Here is a 26,993-nt window from a genome sequence, read left to right on the forward strand (position 1 = left end):
GGAGTAGAGATACAGGTCGGCGGCAGCAGCATCGATGGCCCCGGGGAGACAGTGAAGATCGGCGACAGTGGCCCCAGTGAGTGAGTGTGTGGGTGTGAATGTGTGTGAGCGTAGGTGAGCGTGTGCGAGCATGTGCGAGAGGGGGCGCGAGAGGGAGAGCAAGCACGAGCGTGAGGGTGTGTGCGCCTGCGCGGCAAAAAAGTGCCAAATATATAATGTGGTCCTCATGCTGAAAAGTTTGAAGGCCCCTGCTCTGTGATGCTAAATGTGATTTTTAAATATTTATCAGAAAACATTAATATCCTGCATACATTAAATTAGTCTTCTTGGGACCGAGACTATGCAGTAGTCTAGTTTAGTTTAGAAATACAGCACGGAAACAGGCCCTTCGGCCTATCGAGTCCACACCGCCACGATCCCTGCACATTAACACTATCCTACACACACTAGGGATAATTTACACCTACACCAAGCCAATTAATCTACAAACCTGTACATCTTTGGATTGTGGAGTGAAACCAAAGATCTCGAAGAAAACCCATGTCGTCACGGGATGAACGTACAAACTCTGTGCAGACAGCATCCGTAGTCGGGATCGAACCTGGGTCTCTGGCGCTGCAAGCTCTCTAAGCTCTCAACCTCTGTGCCTCCTCGTGCAGTAATTCCGATTTAAAATTCCATTAATATCAGTCATATCATGCAATGGAACATTATCTTCCCACTGTTTGCTTAAGAATATAGTTTATTAAATGCAAAGTTCTCATTAGACTTCACTCTGTTGTAAAAGGCTGCAGCCTCACACCCACACAACGTTGTACGTTCAGACTCATGTTTGGAATGTAATCACGTCCTTCGGGGAGATTGTAGACAAGAGAATCTTGAAATCAAAAATAATCAGCTCTAAGTTTAAAAGTCACAAGTCTATTTATATTTCAATGAAAATATTGAAGTTACCTCTGGCTGAATGTTCTTAAAATTTCCTACAACAATTTCATTTTAAGGGATTTAATGGTATAATAATCCCATGATTTCTTCAATTACAAATATACAAACGAAATACACCCTTTTTTGTTTTTCCATTAATCCTTCCCACACCCAATACACCTAACCCCATTTCCAGACTTAACCACTGTCTGGGCATGGGGAAAATGTCATTAACCTCCCTGGCAGCTTTCCAATTGCTGTACATCCGTCCCGATCTTGCTGAGATCAGCAAACACAGTATAAAGCAGGGATCACTACCTGGATGTGGCTCAGAGGAGTATGTAGTTGACAATATTTTATTTTGTCTTATCCCAAAGTTTCTACTTTTTCTAATATAGCGCAACTCATGTTTGTGATAAAATTACAATAATTTTGGCAAATTTCTCCAGCTACGTTACTGAAAATATCAGGATATATTTCAAATAATTATGGCAAAATGTTTGCGGCAGAGCTGCTGCCTCACAGAGCCAGAGTAGTTCGATCCTGACCACAGGTACTACCTGTGCAGACTTTGTACGTTCTCCCTGTGACCGCGTTGATTTTCTCTGGGTGCATCAGTTTCATCCCACATTCCAAAGACATGTAGGGTTGTGTGTTCATGGGCCTGTGTACGTGTGTAGGATGTATAAGTGGGATAATATAGAACTAATGGGCGGCGGGAACAAGAGGCCAAAATTAGAAACAGGCAGAGATTGTTGAGGATCGAGAATAAAAGGGTCAGATTTCAAATTGGAAAAAATATTGAACTGCCATGCCACAGATGGCGACAGACTAAAAGCTGGAAAACAAATTGGTGCAAATGGGCAGGGCATCAATGACTGGCATGGACATGATGGGCCAAAGGGCCCATTTCTGTTAGGTATAACTATGACTAAAATAATCAGCCTGTTACATTTTCAAAACCTTATTGAGATCTCCACCTTTCAAGTATTTTAATTTTTTTTTAAATTCAGGATCAGTGACAGTACTCATTGAACATCCCGAATTGCCCCTGAACTTAATGGCTTGCTCAGTCATTACCAACAACATTTCAAAGGTGATATGAAGTTAACTGTAGGTTGGACCAGATTATTAACCAAAGTTTCAAATCCCACAGCTGCCACAGTAGGATTTGAAATCAGGATTTTGGATTACTAGTCCTGCTAGTGGGATTACCCACCACATCACCATTATATCAATATGAAATCCACTGCCCTTGTTATTGTATCAGGTTTAAAAACAAAATTTTAAATATATGCAACACTAAATGCTCAAAATAGAAAGCATTGCTTTGTTATAAGGTCATTTCCAATTTCAACTATAAATGCAACTATAAATTAAGTTTTTAGGCCCATCATATTCATAGCAGCCAAAAATAAACTTGTTAATCCAACTTCCCTGCTCTTAGTCCATAATCATAAAATCATAAAAGTAAATCTTAACCACTGTATATATTATATGGGCCCAAAATGTGATTGAGATTCATCTCGAGCCATCAAATATCATTTACAAACTGTTGAATTCTACTTGAAGTATGCCGATTAACAAAACTAAACTGTTGTGATATAATATTCTATCCAACATCCAGGAACAACATAATTTTAAGGAATAAAAATAACCGAAAGAAAAACCTGAAGCATTTAATTGCTGTACAATTGTTTTTTAGTGAACCATCTTTAACGTGAGAATTTTTTTAATTAAGCTGAATCATGCCTGTGAGAGATGAAACATCAGAAATTGTTGTTTCCTCAATCATAATTAGCAGGTACTTGTCCCTTCATTATTCCATTTGGGTTCTGTGGTCATATCTATAGCCCTACACTCACTACTGACCACATTTTTTCCTAAACAAATATTTAAGACCATGGAATTAATCTACTCGAGATATCAAAGTTTAAGTTCTGCAATTTGGTTCTACTTAAATTCACCTAGATGTGCAAATTAAACCAGCCACTCTACTCCAGTGTTTAAATGCCGATGCTTCCACTTGGCAGCTCATGGAAAAGGGAGACTTTGCGCGCATGTATGAATATCCTGTGAAATTACGTTGTATATCGATTGGATTCAGTTCTATGACCGAAGCATAAAAGTTTTTAAAAAAACACATTCACTCAAAAGTCCAAAAGACTTTAGTTTAGAGAGTTCAATCTATTTGGTATCTAATTAAATATAACTAATGAGCATACAAATAATTTAGGATACAATTTGAAGGGCAGGGATTGTTTTTCAAGGTGATGCAGCAATTTGGCCGACTCATACCAAGTTTGCATAAGTGGCAATGATACGATGATTATGTGAGCTGTTTTAAAATTAGAAAATGTTGAAAATGCATCAGGCAGCATGTATAACAATAGAAACAGAGTTAATTTATCAGATAGATAACTTCTCAAAGCTTTCAGATCATTATCTTGCAGTTTTATCGCTACCTCTTCCACCAAAGATGCCGCTTCACCTGTTGAATATTTCCTGCACTTCCTATTTATATAGCTTATCAGGCTATATAAGACAAACTTTGATTTGTGCCATGTTAAATAATTTTCAGGCAACCCACACCACTGTATGTTAGAGAGACCAAGCGTGTTAGAGAGACCAAGCGCAGGCTTGACGATCGCTTCGCCCAACACCTCCGCTCAGTTCGCATTAACAAACCTGATCTCCCAGTGGCTCAGCACTTCAACTCCCCCTCCCATTCCGAATCCCACCTTCCTGTCCTGGGCCTCCACCATGGCCAGGGGGAGTCCCACCGCAAATTGGAGGAGCAACACCTCATATTTCACTTGGGTAGTTTACACCTCAGCGGTATGAACATTGACTACTCCAATTTCAGGTAGTCCTTGCTTTCTTCCTTCGTCCCCTCCCCTTCCCAGCTCTCCCACAGCCTACTGTCTCCGCCTCTTCCTTTCTTCTTCCCGCCCCCTCCCCACCCCCACATCAGTCTGAAGAAGGGTCTCAACCCGAAACGTCACCTATTCCTTCACTCCATTGATGCTGCCTCACCCGCTGAGTTTCTCCAGCATCTTTGTCTACGTACGATTTTTCCAGCATCTGCAGTTCTTCCTTAAACACCACTGTATGTACTACTTTTAAACCAATTGCTACTTGAAATGTATTTTCACAAAGGCAGAGAAGCAACTCAACGGTGAATGCACAAATAACCAGTGTGAACATTAAAAAAAAATCACTGATCCTCAATGAATTGTGAGTAATAATGGAACTTTTCAGGTCCACAAGCAGGCATGACCTCACGACGTAGAATATAGAAAAGTAGATCAAAATACAAAGTGCGGAAATAACTCAGCAGGTCAGGCAGTATCTGTGGAGGGAATGGACAGGCGACGTTTTGAATCGGCACCCTTTTTCAGGTAATCCCAGTCATTTATTTAATTATGTTCAAATCTGCATGCAGACCAGATCTTACAACCTGCTGAGTGACCAGAATGCTACCATCCAGCTGAGATTCAGGATGCACAAGCTAAGTCAGATTTATGTGTTAAAGAAGGAACAGCAGATGCTGGAAAATCGAAGGTACACAAAAATGCTGGAGAAACTCAGCTGGTGCAACAGCATCTATGGAGCGAAGGAGATAGGCAACGTTTCGGGCCGAAACGTTGCCTATCTCCTTCGCTCCATAGATGCTGTTGCACCCGTTGAGTTTCTCCAGCATTTTTGTGTACCCAAGTCAGATTTATGCTGTGCATGGAATATGCTTTTTCCTTATTTAGCACTTTGAGACATTACAAAACTTCTATCAAATTAGCCAAAACATTTTAATTGTATAAAATATGATTTATTTAGGAAACCATTGCAAACCATTGCACAATGCAAACATCACTGGAAATGAACCACTGTATATAAACCATGTTGTACAGAGCTTCAAACTTCTGTATTAGCCTATTCCAAGGCTCACCCCAAAGTGGAAAATCCAAAATTTATAGCATCAAATGAAATTAATAAACCAGATTATCTAATTTTTTTAAACATTCTCAACAATAGATTGATTTAGAACATCCTGTGCTTAGTAAAGGTACTTCATAAAAGCAAGATTTCCTTATTTGCTCTCTTTCTTTCAGAAACCACTGTTCCAGAATTTTGCAAAACATAAACAAAGAGTTTGGACAAGTTACAACCTGGCAGCCTCCTCTCATTATTAGTGTCAGGACAAAGGGTGGTAAAAGTGCTCTTTAACTCCTATTCCCCTGTGAATAAACATCTGCCAGGGGTGGAGGGAGGGGGGCAGAGGGGAGGAGGGGGAGAGAGAGGGGGAGGGGGGGGGGGGGGGGGAGGAGAGAGGAGGAGGAAGGGGGGAGAAAGAGGGGGAGAGAGTGGGGAGCGGGGGAGAGAGGGGAGGGGGAGAGAGAGAGGAGAGGGGGAGAGAGGGGGAAAGGAGGTGGAGGGGGATAGTGGGGATGGAGAGTGAGGGGGGGTAGGGGGGGTAGGGTGTAGACGTCACTCCTGGAAAACAGTGCCCAGCAGGCAGAGCATTGAAAACTGCGCAACTGGCCGCGAGGAGCAAAGGCATTGTGACATCATCCAGCTGGCTTCAGCACGTTAGATTTAAAAAAGATGTCAGATTGGTGAACAATTTTAGTCAAAAGCTCGGAAAATAATTAAACAAATTTACAGATGAGGGGATTTTTGAAATCACGAGGTGAATCTCTACCGGAACATGTAGAAATGTCACCGTTACCGCGTTGGGTTTGAGGAGATGTGAATCAAAGAAAAAGTTTAAAGCAAGAAAGCAAGCATCTGCACAAGCGAACATCCAGAGTTTTATAAGTTACATGATGGCCACTCAAATCATTAAAAGTAATTTGCGGCTATCCATAACAACAGCCTGGAGTGAATGGGCAACTCGATGGAGTCATTTTTATAGAAAAGATAGATTTTTACAAACCAAACGAAAATATATAAACATAATAACTAAAATAAAATGTCAGACTTCCCCTTTCCCTAAAACTATCGTGTTTGTGTAAATATTGACTGCAACTGAGATTGCCTCAAAACTATACAGCCAATTTTTCCACTTAGGCCTGCTCAATGCTGATCTCGAAAGACAAAAATAATCACTTGTATAAAACCGGCAGTGTGTTTCTGTGTTGCGCATGGTTACCATGAGCAAACAAAGTATGAATCTGAATTCAGCAATATCATTCCAAATCTACTAAAATACCGTTGTCTCTCCAAAAGTACATTTATGAAGTAAAGAGCACGAAGATTTATGTTGATGTGATGTTCTTCAGTTTATAAATACACTGTTTAATATTCCAGTGAGCCAGTCAGAAAAGAACAGATTCAAAAAGTTTTAAGTGCTGAAATTGTGTAATGCAACTGTGATCAACGTCAGAGAAATAAAGTAGAAATGGTTGTGTTCTGCTCTTGATACCTGTCCAACATCCTGGCTCGAAACAGAAGTAGGAAGAAAGGTAATTTGTTGGCTTGTGCCAATAAGCGAGTTCTGTTTTCTAGAAAGCACAAGGAATCATGGGATGTGCCACAAGTCACTATAAAGAACAAGCGAACGAAGCGCTGGCTGCATAAACTGTATGTAAATTCTTATCTTTAGCCATGATTTATGTGTAAAAACATATTTAATCTGAGGAACGGGGTGCCAGGTAGTGGGAGAGCGAGTGTAACAGCAAGAGAGAGAGGGTGCAGAGAGAGGAAGCGCCACCCCCACCCAGTGTTCAGCTAAGCTCTGGTGGGGGGGGGCAAGTGCCGGCCATCGGCGGGGATGCGCGCGCGGGGTGCTGCTGCGGCTCAGCTGGACGGGCAGCATCCCCGGAGAAAATGAATGGATGACGTTTCGGGTCGAGACCCTTCTCCGGTGATGTAGTCTGGCCCGCCGTAGCGCCCCATGAGCGTCCCTGCCGTTGGCCACCAAACGTCTCAGTCTGAGTCACAACACCCTCCACTGAGGGGGCAAACCGACGGCTACTGGTCAGGGAGAGAGGCACAGCCTGCGGCCCCCCCCCCCCCCCCGGAGCCGGGCTGGAGACTGCGCCGAGCCCCCCCACGCCGGCTGCGAGCCCAGCCCAACACCTCCGGACAGGGACGGGACGGGACACTGGGGGGGGGGGGAGGGGGGCTCCAAGCAGCGCAGGAGTCCAGAGCCCGACCATGAACCCTGACCCCATGAAGCAGCACGAAGCATAAAGCACTCATTGAAACTAAGGTCTGATAACCAAAGATCTGTACCCTCCAATTTATCTGTAGTGACCTATGACCAGGGCATGCGCAGTCGGAATACCGAACTTGCTTATTGCCAAACAACCCAGCAAAATGTACTTAGTTAAAGAGACAAGGTTGCTGCTACCAAAGATAGCACGACATAATTTACACGACATACATCAGTCTTCAGAAGAGAGGAATTAGCAGGGGATATTTTAAAAAGATCAATCCCAAAAAGGATGATTGGACTCAAGAATGGAGTTTAAAATACCTGCAACGCTATCATTCCCAAGCACACCTCAGGTCAGATGCAACACATCTCGGTGCAGGCAGATCTTCCCCTTGTTATAACATTAAGAGAATCTCCAACAAAAACAATCGTGATAAACATTTGATTCTGAATTAAACTGAAAAGTTGGCTACAAATTAAAGAGTTTTACTTCTATCAGGAGCTTGCTCAATGTGGCCATCTCAAAGTTACTCTTTTTTTTTATCAGTCCAGTTATCGCTCAAATGTGAAAGCATCATCTGCATTTATCGCAACACAAAGTTTTACATAAGAATATAATTAAACTAAACATACTTTCCTTGCACCTTTCACCCTGCAAGATATAATAACTAATTAAATACTTATGGAGTACAGTCATTGCAATTATATAGTGAAACATGACAGTCAATATTTGCACATCAGACCACAGAGATCAAAAGGAGTGGTTAGTTGGATTATAATGGTATCAGCATGGGATTAAGTATCAGCCTGGGAAATGGGCCAAGGGAATATTAGTTCAACATCAAAACCTGGTATCACGATTGTTCTATTTTCTCAATAGTACATTGAAGTACCAGCCAATATTATGTGCAGGTATTTTACTTTTTCTAAATTTTCTCCAGTGCCAGGTGAGATTTTACAATGTTTAGTCAATCATGGGTGTCAGTAGAAACTGAAGTGAAATCTGCATCGTCATTTCTCAAATCCACATGCCACCAGGGACATATAGGTATGTGTGAAGTGCGCCAACTGTTGAATTTCAGTGTTAAGTGTATTTTAAAAATTACCTGACATCTAGAGGAAGATCCAGGGAACTGCAAGCAGCTTCCAATCTGTAGTAACTACCGTTGACAATTTGAAAGCAAATAGCTATCTACTCAAAAACTGCTGTACACCGAAAACTACAGTCATGAAGCAAGAAGCACCAAGTTCCATAAATTATCTTGGCCCTCAGAGTGCAAGTTAACTGTATGATTGGTCATGAAAGGTGTTGAGCTAGTTTAGTTCAGAGAAATAGCTTGGAAACAGGCCCTTCGGCCCACTTAGTCCACGCCAACCATCGATCACCCATTACACTAGTTCTCTCCTGACAAACTTGGGGCAAATTACGGTGGGCAATTAACCTACAAAACCCCATTGTTTTTGGAATATGGGAGGAAAACAGAGTACCGAGAGGAAACCCAGGGAGAACGTGCAAACTCAACATTAACTGAAGTCAGGAATGAAAAAATAAAACTAAATACAAAATTTAAGCACATTTTTTAAATGTTAAAAGTATAACTCTCGAATTGTAAATACATTTTCAGTGCTTAATTCACAATCAAAGTTTAGTTGATCAGCCAAAACTGGGAAAAGGAGAGCATTTGTGTTTAGGAAGCTAACTGCAGATGCTGGTTTAAACCGTAGACATAAAAAACTGAAGTAACTCAGCGGGACAAGCAGCATCTCTGGAGGGAAGGAATGGGTGATGTTTTGGGTCGAGACCATTCTTCTGACAGAAAGTCACGGGAAAGGGAAACGAGAGATATAGACGATGATGTAGAGAGGTATAGAACAATGAATGAAAGATATGCAAAAAAGTAATGATGATAAAGGAAACATGCCATTGTTAGCTGTTTGTTGGGTGAGAAAGAGAAGCTGGTGCGACTTGGGTGGGGGAGGGATGGAGAAACAGGGAATGCAGGGGTTACTTGAAGTTAGATAAATCATTATTCATGCCACTGGGTTGTAAGTTACCCAAGCAAAATATGAGATGCTGTTCCTCCAATTTGCGTTTAGCCTCACTCTGACAATGGAGGAGGCCTAGGACAGAAAAGTGAGTGCGGGAATGGGAAGGAGAATTAAAGGAGAATATTTAGCAACTAGGAGATCAGGTAGGTCCAGGCGGACTGAGCACATGAAGACTCACTGTCCAAGTTTAACTATTAAGAAAGGATTTTCAAGTTCCAAAAGGATGCTGCAATCAACAACACTAGATGAATTACCACCTTGAGGTGGAGTTTGCAAGAATATATTGATGTGCCAAATCCTTGATGGATATGAAGCATGAATAATACAAACTATGAAGAAATGAAATTTAAATATTTAAATCTGTCACAATACCAAGTATTTGTCATATACAAAAGTACAGTGAGGTACAGGTACAATCAAAGCAGAAGTCTCAAAAGCTGCAGTACCTGATGCACCACTGTGCTGCCCTACAAATAAAAACATTTTGAAATGGTTTGAATTTTTCATCGACATTTTCACTTGAAATATATGACATTTATAAACTGCAGTGACTGCCAGACAACATAAAACAAAATTGATCCCAATATATTATTAACACGAGGAGAAAGGCTAAGTGGGGAACACAAATATCTAGAAGGATTTTTTCCAAATTGTTTGCAGACATATTGGTAGACCAGCAATTCATGTCACGAGAACACTTGACACAGGATTGGAGCTACAAGTCCTGAAGGACAATCTATATCTGCTTCAAGGTCTCATGATTTACCATAATACACTCAACCAAGGACTCGAGTAAATATCAACAAGGCTCTGCAATACTGAAGTGGGTATCAACAAACTAACTATGTATGACTTTTCTACTGCTTTCTGAAAGACTGTTCATTCAACTAGTCATACTAAATTAATTTTTAAAATGGTGAAAACACTCAGCAGGTCAACAGCATCTCTGCAGAGAAAAAAAGTTATTGCTAACCCTGCATTTTCTGTTTATAATTCAGATTTCCACCATCTTTAGTTTTTTGTTTTTTTTAAATTAGCCTTACTAAGTAAAGAAGTGCTGGTTTATTTGAATCAACATCTGATAAATGAATCTATCAACTTTGCTTTGACTGTTTTGAAACTATTTATTTGTTTACATTTTCTTCAGTGCTGTATTTCCTTAACCCTGTAACTTTAATCCATGACAGTCAAGTAGGAAAAATGGTAAACAAGATGCCAGCCAGTGAGCCAGTTAATTGGTTAACCAACTACGACCAGTTAATTGAAGTTATTGTCAGTTTATGCAGAATCTAAGAATGAAAATCTGTGCATTCTGCTGAAGTATTGCAAGTTTAGGCACAGCACACAATGCCTACATGATGTGGATTTTGTTGACTAAGGACAAAGGTACAGCCTTATATTTAAAGAAAGCACAACAGCAATAAGAAAAATACCATGCTTATTTTGAGTTGAGCAAATTAATCTGCTGCGGAGTTGGAGGTAATCTGGCTACCAAAATTGTTCTCTTATCGCCATTTCAAAAGTGTTTTGTTCTAAATGACAACCCAGCACATAGATTTAACTAAACAAAATTAATTAAATGTACAAATAACCAGTTAATTACTTGTTCATTTAACTAAATTAAGGCAAATTTAGCAGGCAAGATGACATGTCATATGTGAGAAACATCATTCATCTCAAAGCAGACCACTTAAATGACACCAAATCAACCACGCTCAACCTCTCCCTCACCAGTGCACAAGTATACCATCCACAAAATTAACTGATGTGGGAGTGGAAAGAAAAGAAATTCCAACCGCAGTGATTCATGTGGAAATCATTGACATAGGTAAGAATAAGGAGGCATTTCTTCTGATAGATAACAAGCAGCAAGCGCCCACATTAGAAAATAAAACCAGAAAGGTAATTGTTCCTTGGATACTATCAGAGACGTCAGCAAATTATCATAGGATCAATAACTTCAGGGGCTGAATGCAAAGAATGGCATTGAAAAATGTGTTTTAATTCACGGAAACTGACACTAATACTGGGAGGAGAAGCCAATGGGGTAGGCTTCACTTGAACCAAGCTGGGGCAAGTCCTAGCGGGTCAAATAAATTCAGCTGTTGGGGGGGGTTGGTAAAATAATGTTTTTATAAATTAAAGAAAATTCACTAGGCAGTAGTGCAAGATAGCGAAATGGGTAATGACGATGATGATGATGACTGGAAAAGTCAAGAGGGCAGAGGGCAACTCCAATTAGTCAAAGTAAGAGAAGAATTATAAACTGGTGGCTTTTTAACTGGCTGAATGGTTGAGTGTATGATTGTCACCTGAACCGAGGTAGAGTGAAAAGCTTTTGTTTGCGTGCTATCCAGACAAAAGACTATAGATTACAATTAAGCCACCCAGAGTGTACAGATAAAGGATAAAGATACAATTTTTGGTGGAAGATAGTCCAATAAAATCCAATTAAAGATAGTTCAAAGGTCTCCAATGAGGTAGATGTGAGGTCAGGACTGCTCTCTAGTGGATGAGTGGACTGTTCAGTTGCCTGATTATGACTGGGGAGAAACTATCCCTGAATCTGGAGGTATGCATACTTCCTGCCTGAAGAGAGAAGAGGGAGTGACTGGGATGAGCCTGGTCCTTGATTATGCTGGTGACCTACCAAGGCAGCATTAAGTGTAGATGGAGTCAATGAATGAGAGATTAGTTTGCGTGATGAGGCATTCTAATTAAGAGCACTGAGAAAAATAGCTTTGACCTGATGGCCATCATGGAGATATGGTTGTAAATATTAAAGGATACTGAACTATTAGGAGTCAAAATGGAAAAGGATGAGATAGACTGAACAGACAAAGGATTTTTGGAAAATCAAAATATAATTAGCTTGGATGCTGCTAATAAACAATATTGAGTTTCATCTTAGGTTCTCAGATAATGATAATATAGAAAGTTGAATAATTCAGGAAATTAGAGGTGCATTTGAAAAGAGTAATATTGCTAATATTTAAAGAATATATTAATGAATTAATTAATTAATTAATATAATTTAGCTTATAACCAAGAGACAAGAGTCGAGAGTATTTTCTTGTTGTATGTCCCAGATAGAACAATGAAATTCTTACTTGCTGCAGCACAACAGAATATGTAAAAATAGTACACTGTAAACAATATGAGAAGGAAAAATGTGTATACACATAATCACAAGTACACACATATATACATACACATAAAACAAACAAGAGTAGTGCAATAATAATAATAATAGTCTATTGTAGGTCAGAGCTTATTTGAGGTTGTGGTGTTTAATAGCCTGATGGCTGGAGGAAAGAAGCTGTTCCCGATCCTGGACGTTACAGTTCTCAGGCTCCTGTTCCCCTTCTTCCCGGTGGCAGTGGTGAAGTGAGTGTGTGGCCAGGATGGTGTGGGTCTCTGATGATGTTGGCTGCCTTTTTGAGGCAGAGACTATGATAAATCCTTTGATGGTGGGGAGGTCAGATGGACTGTGCAGTGTTCACAAATATTTGCAGTCTTTTCCGCTCCTGGACATTCAATTTGCCGAACCAGACAATGATGCAACCAGTCAATATGCTCTCTATTCTACACCTGTAGAAGGTCAAGAGAATCCTCTTTGACATACCGAATCTCCTTAATCTTCTCAGGAAGTAGAGGCGTTGATGTGCTTTATTTATAATTGCATATGTGTGCTGGGTCCAGGAAAGATCTTCGAAAATATGCACGCCCACGAATTTGAAGTATTTGACTCTCTCCACCATCGCCCCTTTGATATAAACAGGATTGTGGGTCCTCATCCGTCCTCTTCCAAAATCCACAATTAGTTCATTTGTTTTACTGATATTGAGAGCCAGGTTGTTGTGCTGGCACCATTTGGTCAATCGGTCAATCTCACTTCTGTACTCATCAACATCTGTATATTTATAACCAATATACACCCCTTTTAAAGTTTATAAACCCAACTGCATTTTTTTAAAGCACATCAGCAAGTTGTAGAACACAGCAGATGAAAAAAAAAGATTTCAGAGAACCAAGAAATTGGTAAAAAGACATTAGAATATCAGATTAACCCGATGATGAACAATACCAAACTGAAAAAATTTCTATAGAAAGATAACTAAACAAAAGATTAGCATAAGTGATTGTGCATGCCTTACCGTCCAAGGTAAAATAGATTATATTGTGAATAAGTAAATGGCAGAAAAATTAAATATTTTACCTGCTTGCATGGAACACATGCAAGTCTCAAAAAAAGGGTACCCAGTAACGAGCAACAGAATGATCTGGAAATAAATATTAAGAACTAAATGGGGCTGAAGATTCTCGAGGATTTTAAAGAAATGGCAATGGAGACAACTGAGTTTTCCAAAATTCCATAGATTTAAGAAAAATGGTTGCTTCCCAAAGATTAGAAGATAGCATGGCTTTGTGGACTGGACTGCATTCACAACTCTGCAATTTCCCACAGTCTTGGGAAAGGCAATTTCCATACTAAGTTGTAAAGCACTCTGATATGCTCTCTATGGCGCATCTGTAGAAATCAATGGAGAAATGCCACATTTTCTTAGCCGTATGAGGAACTAGAGGCACTGGTGTACTTTCTTGGCTGGGTGTTTCAATGTGGTTGGGCAAGGACAAATTATTGATGATATTTACAGCATGGTGCTCAACCATCTCCACTTCATCACCATTGATACAGACTGGGACATAGACTCCACCCTACTTCATGAAGGTGATGACCTGCCCCTTTATTTTACACACATTTGGAGAGAGTTTGTTGTCTTGACACCAAGTTGACTCCTGTACCATGTCTATTCATTGTTTGAGATCTGACCCACTACAGTGGTGTCATCTGCAAACGTGTAAATGAGTTAGAGGAGAATTTCACCACACACTCGAGAGTGGCGGCGCGTCCCCTGCGGCTCGCCTGCAGTCCGTCTGTCTTTTCTTTTTTGTTTTCTTTTATTTTGTCCTGTTGTTTTAGTTTATTTAGTTTATTTTAGTTGTGTATGTGTGTGGGGTGGGAGAAACTTGTTTTTAGTCTCCTCCTTTGGGGGGATGCGACCTTTTCTTGTCGTATCCCCTGTCTCTGTCTCCGCTGAGGCCTAATCGCGGAGCTGGTGGCCTCCAACTGGGACCGACCTCGAGGCTCCGGAGGCAGAGCCAGGACTTACCATCACAAAGCTGGCCGACTTTGGGGCTGTGGTGACGTTGCGGCGGCGGCCCGACTTCGGAGCCTTGGAGGCTCAGCCGCGGGCCCAGTGGACGACAATGTCGGGAGCTCACAGGTTCCAGGTTCTCCGGAGCTCCCGCAACAACAGCTTCGTCCGCTGGACTGGAGGGTGGCAGCTTCGTCCGCCCCGGATTGCGGAGTTTGAACTGGCCCATTCGCGGAGCTAGTATGTGGACGCGGGACTTACCATCACCCGGCGGGGGGCCCAACATCGAAAGCCTGGATCGCCTCAATGCAGAGGGAGACGAGGAGGGAAGAGACAAGGACTTTAAGACTTTTGCCTTTCATCACAGAGGTGACTGGTAGACTCACTGTGGTGGATGTTAAACTGTGTTAAGTGTGTGTTTTGTTATTTTATTCTATGTTATGACTGCAAGGTATACAATTTCGTTCAGACTGAAATGTCTGAATAACAATAAAGGATACTTTACTTTACTACTGTACCAGGAGTATAATAAGAGGATGAGAACACAGCATTGCAGAGTACCAGTGTTGGGAATTATGGTGGAGGATGTTTTTGTCACCTCTCCTTACTGAATAATGTCAATGGGTCAGGAAGTCAAAGATCCAGTTGTAGAAGGGGTATTCCAAGTTCTAGGTCCAGGAGTTTGAAGATGAATTTGGTTGGATTTATGGTGCTGAAGGTGGGGCTATAGTCAAGAAATTGGAGTCAAATGCAGGTGACCTTGCAATGCACATGTTCCAGGGATGAGCTTAAGGTCAGGGAGATTACGTCTACTTTGGACCTGTTGCAGCAATAGACGAACTGCAGTGGATCAAGGCTATCGCGGAGGCTAGAGTTGAAGTGCATCATGACCAGCCTTTTGAAGCACTTTACGATGGTGAATATCAGCACCACTGGCGGAAGTCATTAAGGCATACTACCTTATTTTTCTTTGTTACGGAGATGATAGTGGTCATCTTAATCCACATGGGGACCTCAGATTGGAGTAGGGAGAGGTGAAAGATGTCTGCAAATAAATGCTGCCCAGATCAATGCAGGCCCCGTGGACATGACCGGGGATTCAGTCTGGGCCAGTCACTTTCATCTCAACTGACGTCTGCAACAATGTCCGTGAACAGAGTGGCACCTGAATATTCCACTGATCCTTCAGTTCAAAACAAGCAAAAAATGCATTCAGCTTGTGGAGAAGAATTAGTGTCCGACTTTATAGTTTGCAAACGTTGCCACAATCAACAGGTATCTCTGGAATTATCCGCGACCCCCTCCCCCAAGTAACTGGCTAGATGGGATCTAAACATCATCGCCAGCATGTAAATATGCGTGGAGCATCTTGATTGACATCTAAACGAGTTAGCAATATAACTGTCTGCAGTATATTCAACCACATCAAGAAAGAAAAAAGATTAGATACAAGCATATGAATGAGATAGAAAAGGCCATTTGCCCCTTGAGTCTGCTCCACAATAAGATATTTCCCAAACATCAACTCCATTTCAGTCTGCCAGCATTAACCTTCCACTCCTTTTCTTGTCAGAAAGAATCTACCTCTCTGTTAAAAATATTCTAAAACTCTGCTTCCACTACCCTTTTTGGAGCAGAACTCCAAACATTCTCCATCCTCAGAATAAAAATTGCCTCAACTTCTGAAACTAGCAACCTTTTATGCTTAAATAGTGACTGTCAGCTTTATGGGCCTGTCCCACTTGGCGATTTTTTAGGCAACTGCCGGCGACTGTCATAGTAGATCTCCGAAAACCCGGCGACAACCTACGACAGCTCCTACGTCAGGAGAATTCAAGCTACTCTCATTGGCATCAAACCCACTGTCGCCGGAAAATTTTCAACATGTTGAAAATTTAGCGACGACCAGAAAGACGCTACGACTTTTTGCGCGACCGAGACTACTCCCGGCGAACATGTGGCGACAAACTAGTCGTCTGTAGTTGCCTAAAAAAATCACTTACGTGGGACAGGCCCATTAGATTCTGTCACACAAGGAGAAATTCTCTCCATGACCACCCCAGAGGCCACATTAGCTCCATACTGTATCTAACAGCGAAATAAATGTGCTACCAGCTGACAAAGCAATAAGCTTCAATAGTACCCATTCCACCAACCTTAACATCCATCCCATTATACAATACAATTCAATTTATTGTCATTTGGACACCTTGAGGTCCAAACGAAATGCCGTTTCTGCAGCCATACATTACAAACAAATAGACCCAAGACACAACATAATTTACATAAACATCCATCACATTGCTGTGATGGAAGGCCAAAAAAACTTCTCTCTCCACTGCACTCTCCCCCCCGATGTCAGAGTCAAAGTCAAAGTCAAAGCCCCCGGCGGGCGATGGCGATTGTCCCGTGGCCATTAAAGCCACGCCGGGTGATGCAAGGTCGCACACCGGGTCTTGATGTTAGAGCCCCCGGCGTGCGCTCGCAGAGACCCGCCGCCATTCCAAGCCGCGCGGGGCGGTGCTGTAAGGCCCCGCTCCAGGTGTTCTTCAACCCCGCAACTCGGGCGGGAGAAGTCGCCGCTGCGGAAGCCCCGAAAAGCGGTCTCCCTCCAGGGACCCGCGGGCTCCCGGTGTTACCGTCCGCCAAACCCGCAGTTGCAGCCACCGAATCTCCGGGGGTCGGGTCGCAGCAGTGTCCACCACAGCTCCACCCGCTCTGGACTCGGCCAGCTCCGCGACGGTGAGGTGAGTAGTCGGCACCACAGCCCCCGGTCTTCCTGTTGGAGGCCGCTCCTCGTTGCAGCCCCAACGACAACGGAGACCCGACAAAGAAAAGGTCGGGTCTCCCGTGCAGGGAGAGATTTAAAAGTTACCCCCAACCCCCCCACACCACCCCCACACACATACCCCAACAAAAATCACAAAAACTACATCAAAACATAGACATAAAATAATAAAAACGCAGACGGACTGCAGAGGCCGCTGCTGACGAGAGACGCGCCGCCTACCGGATTCATGCAGCTATTTCAGGATGCACCTTCGATAAAATGTCATGTGGCAATACACCATGGCTTCTTTAACATTAAGTCCAAAGTGATGAGTTCTGCCTTCCAGAATGTCCAGGACAGATATACAGCAGTGGTGCACAACACAAAGCATCAGACTAATACTCCAAACCATTTATGTCCCCTAGTGCAAGAAAACAATTCCAAAAGATCCTGAGGGATGCTTAATGTTCTGATTTCTGACTATGCTTTAACAATAGACACCTCTTCAGTAAGTCACTGGTGGCATGCATACTTCTTTCAGTTTCCCAGTAATGATCCTTGGAGGTTCTAGCCACGTAACTTGTATTAGGTTTGGCCTGGTGGAGGTTCCGCAATACCATTCAGTTCAAATAAGAGGTAATTATTGTTAATTACAAGTTTTAATTAATTGCATTAACTAAAATATTTTAGTTGCTTTTAAGTTTTTCCAAAACTTTGACTTTAATTATAATTTATAATATTAACCTAATATAATTATGTGGTAGTTATAATGGTTATCAGAGACATTGCTGCATCAATATAACTCAGCAGCACCATCTCAACAGCAGTTAAGGACACACATTATATGATGGCCTGGCCATCAACATTTCTTTCATGAAATATAAGCACAAATTACCCATCTCAATACTATTCAGATGAAAAACCTTTCTCACATGAACAAAAAGTGAGTGTAAACTGTGTGTGTCTGTCTGTATGTGCGTGCGTGTGTGCGTGCCCGTGTGCGTGTGTGTGTGTGTCTCTCTCTCTCTTTGTAAAAGCTTAGTACCAGCACAAATCAATACTCAAAAATTTAATATACAAAATTAAATATGCTCTTACAGAATTTATGTGGAAAAAAGATAATAAATGAACACAAATTTATTTTTCAACTAGTTTCTTCACGCAGATAGCATATTCACGAAGCAGATCGATTTCTAGGAAAGCTACACCTCACTCACGCGGGATTGCCTGTAATGAGGATTGAAATTGTCTCTGATCTGTGATAATCAATACATAAAATTAACTCAATATATACACATTTTCACGAGCTTGTTTGCCTAATAATATGTTATGCACCAATGACTGAATTCTATTGTTAATATGGGCAAGTTTACTGACCAAAAGAATAATATTGAGTCCCAAACCTGGTAAATTCAAGATTCTTCAAAAGGAACTATTATATCTTTTTTTCCCATTGGTGAGAGGATGAGCAGCTTAAAATTCCTGGGTGTTAACATCTCGTAGGACCTGACCTGGGCACACTAGCACATAGATGTAATCATGAAGATGGTACACCAGCATCTCGACTTTCTTAGAAGATTTGGCATGTCACAGAATACTCAAACAAATTTCCACAGATTCGCTGGAAAATGTACCCTGACTTGTTGCATCATAGTCTGACACAGCAATTCTAAAGCACGAGGCTGCAGAGTGTGGTAGACTCAGCACTCCCCACCATAGGAAGTATCTACATAAAGCTCTGCCTCAAGGTGGAAAATATTATCAAGGATCCCCAGCATCATTGGCCATGCCACCTTCTTGCTGTTACCATCCGGTAAGTGGTACTAAAGTCCCACGCCAAGAGGTTCAGGAACAGATACTTTCCAACAAGCATCAGGTGCTCAAACTGACCTGCACAACCCTAATCCTGTCTCAGCAAAGGAATTACAGACTACCTCTTGCACAACCATGAACCTGTTTTCTAATTGTGTTTGTTGCACTAAATTCTTGTTTTTTAAAATATAGCCCTTTTCTATTCACTGTACTGTAACGTGTAGGTGTAAATTACATATAATTTGTTTTTGTGTTGTCTGAGTCTACATGCTGATGATGCTGCTGCAAAATTTCAGTCTACCTGTACCTCACCGTGCCTGTCCTAATAATAAACGCGACTTGTCTTAAATATCTGTCACTGTGTTAACTGCTAGATGATTAGGAATCCACCTCATTCTCATTCCCAATTCAAACTGGAAATTTCAGAAAACTACTTATGATATGGGTTTTTCTCACCTTCCAGTTGCCTGCATCACATTATGTTTATAATCTATGAAAGAGCTCACAAATGGACTGTGAAGTCATCCCTCATGTTTCAAAAACTGTCAGGGATTGTTGAAAACTAACTTTTCAGACCTGCAATTTTAACAACATATACATTATCCCTTACCATATTATTCTGCTTCTGAGAAACCACTTTGTTATTACATAAACCTTTCACAAAAATTTAAGTCTAAATGTAAAAGTTACAGGAGAGGATGTGAACTCTACACGTGGTTTCCAATCCCATGTGAAAAGTATAATTATTGTAGCTCATCTTCGCAAGGCTTATTCCATAAACAACTTAATCAACTTTGACAATCCTTCTGTGCTATTTTCCCAATTTACTACTTTCAAAGGAGAAATCTGGACTTCAGCTCAAACAACATTGAATTTAGTCTAAGTGGACACAGATAACAATACTGTTAAACTGTAGAATGAAAATACAGTACTCCAATTTGAATCAAGATAGCACAGGGTTGTAATAAATACTACACCTTTTGCTCTGCTGACTTCATTCTTTTGACAGGTCCCTGAAATTACTCATGCAGCACTATTTCCCAAATATTTTTACCAGATTCCCCAATGAAACAAATACTAAAACTTCTTTACTTTATAGCAAAGCAAAGCGTCCTTGCCTTAGATGCACAGAATTAACAAGATCATATATACCCAATGATAAAGATCCTTTATTTTATTGCTCTATACCATTGCTTCATAGCAAATGCATTCTCGGGTTCAAATGCAATAAACTCAAAGGCATCCATAAATGCACTGCCTTAAAAACACAAAAGCATCCCAAAATGATTCATAGGGACATCAAACTAAATCTGATGCCTGGCCAAATTAAGAAGAAATTAAGGCAGACGACCAAGAGTTGAATTGAGGAGACGGAGACTGCAGATGCTAGAATCTTGAGCAAACACACAGAGTGCTGGAGGAATTCAGTGGGTCAGGCAACATCTGTGGAAGGAAATGGACAGATAACGACCTTCTTCAGACAGTGAAGGTAGGTTTTATGAATTGTGATAAAGAGTGTTTCACAAAAAAGAATTTAGGATTTTGACAGCTGCAGGGTCACTAATCTACATCTTGTGATGGATGTCTTACTTTGCTTTGGATATCAGTGATAGAATCATTTCAAAAAAATGTTGTAGAGATAGGTTCCAACTGGCAGTGCATTTACACTGTTAAGAATTCTTCATAAATATACAAATATAAATAGTGAATATTCTTACGGGTCATTTTTGACCATTTCCACAAGCTCAAATGGGTTAAATGGCCTTGAACAGTTTTCACAATGAACACAACAAAGATTTTTTAAAGTGAGGATATTGTCAACCATTTTATTATTTCTTCACTTTGTAGTTTCAAGCAAGAGGAGTGAGCAAAATTAGTGTTGTTCTGAATATAATTAACCCACAACACATACTTTAATAATGTAGGTAAAATGATTTGAAAACAATCTACTTTAATTCAGCTTAAACCATTTCCTAGGTGAAGTTTATCCATCATCTCAGATTACTGCCAACACTGATGCAGACGTTGAACTAATCGTATTTCATATTACTCCATCATTGGTTTTATCCAGATAGTTTTTTTAAATTATAAACGGTACAAATAATATCTGATGCTACATGCTTTATGTAGCTTAGAATTTCACGTATTACAGCATTATATATTAACGATCTCTTAAGTATCAGTCATTAAATAGTACAGTATATTTACTGGAACATATCCAGATACCGTTTAAGATACACTGTTCACTTTGCAATATGTTAGTTCAAAATTTAACAATGATAAATTCACATTCAAACATCCTTCTTTAACCCAAAGATATTTGACAAGACCACGTATGACAGCAAACGAATAAAGACAGCATTGCTCACAAGATTTTAATTCTGATGTGTGCACATCAAACCAGAATCAGTGCAGAACACCTGGGATTTTATCCTTCAGGTGCAGACAGAAGAAAAACATTGGCCAAATTGAGCACTCTGACTCATTAAAAATAATCTGAGCTATGCCAGTGGCTTAATAGGTTTATCCAATGAGCAGCTGAGCAATAGACAATGAAGCTTCCACTTCAATCCTCATTCTGCGATATCCTCAACAACATGGCCTCCACCAGGGCAGCTGCAAAGTTCATCAAACTTAGCCGCAGCACTTCCAGCAACAGGCATTAAAGGTTTTTACTCCTGTCTACAATTCAGCAACCATGATGGAAAGCACACAAGAACCATGATGGAAAGCACAAAACAGGTGATAGCAGAACTACTATACCTTCAATGGTTGGGTATCCCATTGCGATTATTATAGCAAAGACTCGCACTCAACCAAAAAGAATAAAGATCTACCAACATTCAGAAAGCTTTACCTTAGCAAGGAATCAAATGGTAGGAGGGAGTTTTTATGGATATATACACTTTTAGTTAAAAAGCAACAATTGCAGGCATTAACTCCAAGGTTGAACTAAAGACAAACAAAACTGATAAATTAGCCAGAATGTAATGAGTTTATGTTTGTACAAAAATACATCGCAGATAAGAGTAATATCAGCAAAGGAAGAAGAGTTCTAAAATGTTCAGAGTTAAATGTCAGCACCACCACTAGATTATTAGCAACAGTAAGCAAGAAGGTATAGGAAACATTAAGTCTTCAATGCCACAGTAAGTTCATACAATCAAATGAACTGATGACAGCTAATGGTACAAGCCAAACAAAGAGAAAGACTGGACAGATTAGATAATATCTTAGATGTAATGTATCAAACAAATGAGAGGCAGGTGAAGGATGGTGGGGAAAAGGAGTCACCAAGTGGTAAGGAGAAACTTAAAAACAGCAAAAAAAAAGACAAGCGATGAAGAACAAAAGCAAAATACTGCAGATTTTGGAAACTCAAAAATAAACAATGTCAAAGAAAATATAATACTGTAATACCAACTCAAAAACAGAGAAAAGCACGTTTAAAAATAAATCCATAAACTCTGCACAAAATACAGTAAGAATTGCAGAAAGCTCCAAGCAGCACCTGTTCAATGACACAATAATCCTGAACTCAAGGAAATGATACTTGGTATGACAAATATACATGTATTACATGTATTATCTATTACATGAAGACATCCTATATTGTATGCACAGATTTCTGTAATTCTTTTCAAACAGTTTCTATGCACATGGCATCTTTAACACAACAAAATAAGCCAACGTACTTCATAAAATCAGAATCAGGCAAAAGAGATAGCCATTTGTGTCACGTCAGCCAACAATTGAACCAATTTAATCTATGGTCTTGTCAACAACAGTTCTAAGTGATCATCTTGCAACCTTTTAAATAAATTGAGGGGCTCTGATTCCAAGAGTCTTTTGAGAAAGAGCACCAGACTTCCAGTACTCCTTGGGTGAAAACTTTTTTTTTCTCAATTCTCCTCTAACCTTACCCTGAATTAATTAACCTTGATATCTCTTGTTATCAATCCCTCTGCCAACGGTCATCAGAGGTCTTTCACCTATATCTGAGCCTTTCAATTAAAAATTTCTACGCAGTCCATGTTCCAAAGCAAACAACCATAGTCTCACCTTCACAGGTGTATTATTTTACAAAAAAATATGCAAAACCATGCAAAGAAATGTTAGAACTGAATGCAAGATTAAAAGTTTAAAGAGACAAAGATTAAATAATATTTTGAAGAGAAATTTCAGGTGGGGAATTCCAAAGTCAAAAGATCAGAGATCTTGATGGAAGACATCAAAGGGAAAACCCTGGGGTCAAGGGTTGGTGAATCTGTTATCTGAGGCATCACGTCATTTGATGGTCATCATTGAATAGCAAGCACAGAAGTAACAGTTGAACAGAACTCGGTTCTAGTTACCTTGTGGTCGGGATTTGGGGGCAGATGTCTCAATTTACTTTTTGACCCCAGATGCTCTCAAAGTGCAATCAGAACCTGTTCTCTTTGGGCATCGTGTACCTTGTTACACAAAAGATGAGGCAGCAATTAGGTGCACTATTTTTTTCACTCCTTGGACTACAGAAACCAAAATGAAATTGGACAATTCCAGCATAAATTAGTCCATTAAGCAAACACTCGAGGGGCAACCTTTTCACTCAATGAGTAGTGGGTATATGGAATGATCTACCAGAGGAAGTAGTTGAGGCAAGTACAATGATATTTAAAATACACTTTCACAGGTATGTGGATAGGAAAGGTTTAGAGGAATATGGACCAAATGCAGGCAAATGGGACTATTTTATATGGGGCATGTTGACTGGCATGGACGAGTTAGACTGCAGGGCCTGTTGTCATGCTGTATGACTATGACCCTGACTCTATTTGAGTTTGCACTGTTCATCGCAGTACTTAAAAATAATTAAGCGTTTATTAATTATGTTAAGTGATGTAGGGTTTCTTAAATGAAAGAACATACTAGTCATACCTGGTTTATAAATATATAATGACCTGTTCAAATTATGTGTCCTTAGCTGCCTTTATACTTCCATAATTTTCTGAACAGACCTCTCCATCACTGGGAATGTCAAATGACAACCTACATAGAGACGTGTCCCATTGAACACTTTTAGCAAATGCAATCTTGGAATTCTGGGGTCAAATTAATTCACCACCCTGGGATTCATTTATCATTTTGTTGATCAGCTCTTACTAATCACAACATTGGCAGAAAATAAACAAATTCAATTGGAAATATTTCTTATATTGCTCTGATTCCATTTGAAGCTGACAATTCATCTCAGCTGTATTTTATTAAATAGTTTGATTGTAGAGAATGTGTTGAGCTCCAATGCAAAAATACACTGTTTAAACACTGTAGCCCACCATACAGTGTAGTTCTTCAATCACTTCATATGGTTGAGATTTATTTTCCCCAAAAGAACTGGGAGAAAGTGAGGAAAGATTGGAAGACGGTTTGTCCTGGGAGTGATGATACAATGGAAAAATCCCATTGATGGTATGAGGCGGAGGAAGGGGCAAGAGGGGGAAGGGTGATAATAATGACGAGATTGAGATGCTCCAGGAGTAATGCCCATCCACACAATTAATAAAATATGCAATTTATTGTCCAATGCCTGAATACATTACATGACATTAGCCCAAGGCAGACACAATAAGGAAACTCAGTATCAGTTATGGTCTCAGTAGAAGTTGCATTTGATTGCACCACAATTTGCCTCATTATTTTTCAGTTTAATAACAGTAAGTACAGTAGAGCACCGTTGCTGAATGTCAGAGTAATACAATGCAGATTCATGAGTTCAATTACACCTTGGGAACAACACCGAGCTAGTAGGAATCAGCTCTTTGCCAGGAAAGGATCAGTTTGGGAAATGAAGAAACAGGAAGACAAAAATTCAACGTCAACCACAAACACACTTTCAGAATAGCTGGTTAAAATGCAAACTTTCATAGAATAACATTATGCTACTTTGCCTGCAAATTGGCAATGATCAAAATTCAAACTTGGTTATTTTAGATGCTGAATATTACTCCTCCCATGGAAAAGAGAAAATCAAGATTTTACTTTTTCATGAGATTCTAATCACTGCGCAGATAAACATTCAGAGACTTTACACTAACACCCAAGTCACAAATAATACTAAAAGATTAGGAGCAATGGTTAGAAGCAAATAACTCCTGCTTCTGGTCAACCAAAGCAGCAATGTAAAAGTGGTTGAAAATTAATCCTCATAGATTATTGGAGCCATCATTTTAAATTATATATGTGAAATGTACTATTTCCAGGCGTTGTGTACAAAAAAGCATATTAAAATAGTAATCAGGCAGAGCAAATGAGAAGGAAAATGACAAAAGCAAAGACTTCAAATGTATGGCCACAAGGCAGAGGCGTGATAGAAGAATAGGAATCATACTGTGTGGAGGAGTATTATGAAGTATGGATTAGAAGATGGTGTAAGCACTGAGTCCCACTTTCCAACTCCCAAGTCTTCTCGACTATTTGAAAATGCGTGCAAAATCAAAAACAAAATGGCTTAGGAACATAAATATCTTTAATGAATTGTCTTTTAAACTTGGCAGCATAAATCAAAATATATAATTTAACACATTCTGATATTTGGAATAGAAAATGTAGGATTTGGATTGCCAGACCCAAAAAGCTAAAAGATTCACAAATGGACATCTATTTGAAAATGTGAAATGAAAATGCAAAAAAAGTTTTAAAAATGTTGTCAATTGGTGACTACAATATAACATCAGGTTAGTTTACCTGACAAGTTATTGTTGGATGCCTGTGAGTGGTGATGTAATAGAGTAATGGTAATGGAATCCTACTTCAAAACAAGTGTGCAAGCACAATATTATTCATGCAGAAATAAGTGAGCAATAGTAATAAGTGAAGTAACATTTATTTTCTGAACGGGGACCGAGGATAGAAATAGATGAACCGACAGCACAAAAATACTGTTGGAAAACCTACTTTACACAAATGTCATAAAGTTATTATTTTGTGCTTCCTATCTTGACGAATGTGGAGTAACAGTGGTGTGTTCTAGTTGTAAACATGTAGTCAGACACACGGGAGTGCGTAGGTGGGGTTCAGGAGCAATGGGTATTTTTCCTGGTGTCTACCCTTCAGCCCCCCCGCCCTAGTCGGGGTCCTAAACCCTGGCCCTAATCCTCCCCCTCCCCTCCCCTCTTGTTTACACGTTACACACTCCGGCCGCGGCAGGCGGAGGGCCGACTAATGCCTGAGCTGAGGTCAGTCGGAGGCTGGTCGGCCCCAGTAGCCCCCAGGTCTGTGGCTCCGGGCCCAGGTTATACACGGCGGCCACCAGATGCCTCCCCCCCCCCCCGCCTCCCGTTCAAACAACAACCATACTGACAGCTCCCCCCGGACCCGCTGAGAGGTAGCGGGCCGCCTTAGAGCGCCTCACTCCTCCCCTGCCTCAACCTTCCGCCTCTCTCACCCCTCCACGCACACGCCCCGGGGAGGCGGCAGGCCCCGAACCGGACACAGCCACACAACTCCGCACCTACCTTTCCCTTTACTTTTGCGCCATCTTGGATCCACTTGTCAGCGTCCCCCAAAGGCATTGTGGGAAACTGACCCTCGGCCCCGCCCCCTCCGCCCGGTCCCGCGCATGCGCCGCCGCTCCCGCCAGGACACCTTCAAGCGGACAACAGGTGGAGAAGTGGCGGCAACACCTGGATCACCTGGACGCCCAGCCTCAAGGCCAGATGTGGAGAGTCCCCCCACAGTGGAGTGACTGAAAGAACAGCATCCTGGAAAGGGCAACACCTGGGGATCAGGTAGGGACAACATCTGGCTGCAGGTGGAGAAGGAGCCAGCTGGGACCAGGTGTGGAGAACACCAGTTGAGACAGATGGATAGAAGGAACTACAAATGCTCGTTTAAAAATAAGAGACACAAAGTATTGGAGTAGCTGAGTGGATCAGGCATCATCTCTGGAGAACAGGGATAAGTGAAGTTTCGGGTCAGGATCCTTCTTCAGATTTCTGCAGCAGTTGAGGTAGGTTGAGGAGGCTGCAACTGGAAGAGATAGTTGGAAGGGTAACACCTCAATCAATGGCGTTTAGAGCACTGAAGGCTATGTAGTCCATCAATTCCAAGCCATTCCCTTTAGAACAATTCAGGCAACTTT

At 40.8% G+C, this 26,993-nt stretch overlaps 1 protein-coding gene across 7 annotated transcripts in view; it reads right to left on the minus strand.

Annotated features, from left to right (window-relative positions):
* Window positions 1-26,425, minus strand: part of helz (helicase with zinc finger) — a 187,371-nt gene extending 160,946 nt beyond the window's left edge. For 4 of the 7 annotated variants that reach the window (XM_033044145.1, XM_033044149.1, XM_033044147.1 and 1 more), the window contains exon 1: window positions 26,368-26,420. The gene's annotated coding sequence lies outside the window, so the exon portion shown is untranslated. Of the gene's footprint in view, window positions 1-23,226; window positions 23,248-26,367 lie in introns of those variants that run through there. The other 3 variants (XM_033044148.1, XM_033044142.1, XM_033044143.1) reach the window with 3 other exon arrangements.
* Between the last annotated feature and the right edge of the window lie 568 nt (window positions 26,426-26,993).

This window comes from Amblyraja radiata, chromosome 26, assembly GCF_010909765.2.
Source record: "Amblyraja radiata isolate CabotCenter1 chromosome 26, sAmbRad1.1.pri, whole genome shotgun sequence".
Lineage (NCBI taxonomy): Eukaryota > Metazoa > Chordata > Chondrichthyes > Rajiformes > Rajidae > Amblyraja > Amblyraja radiata.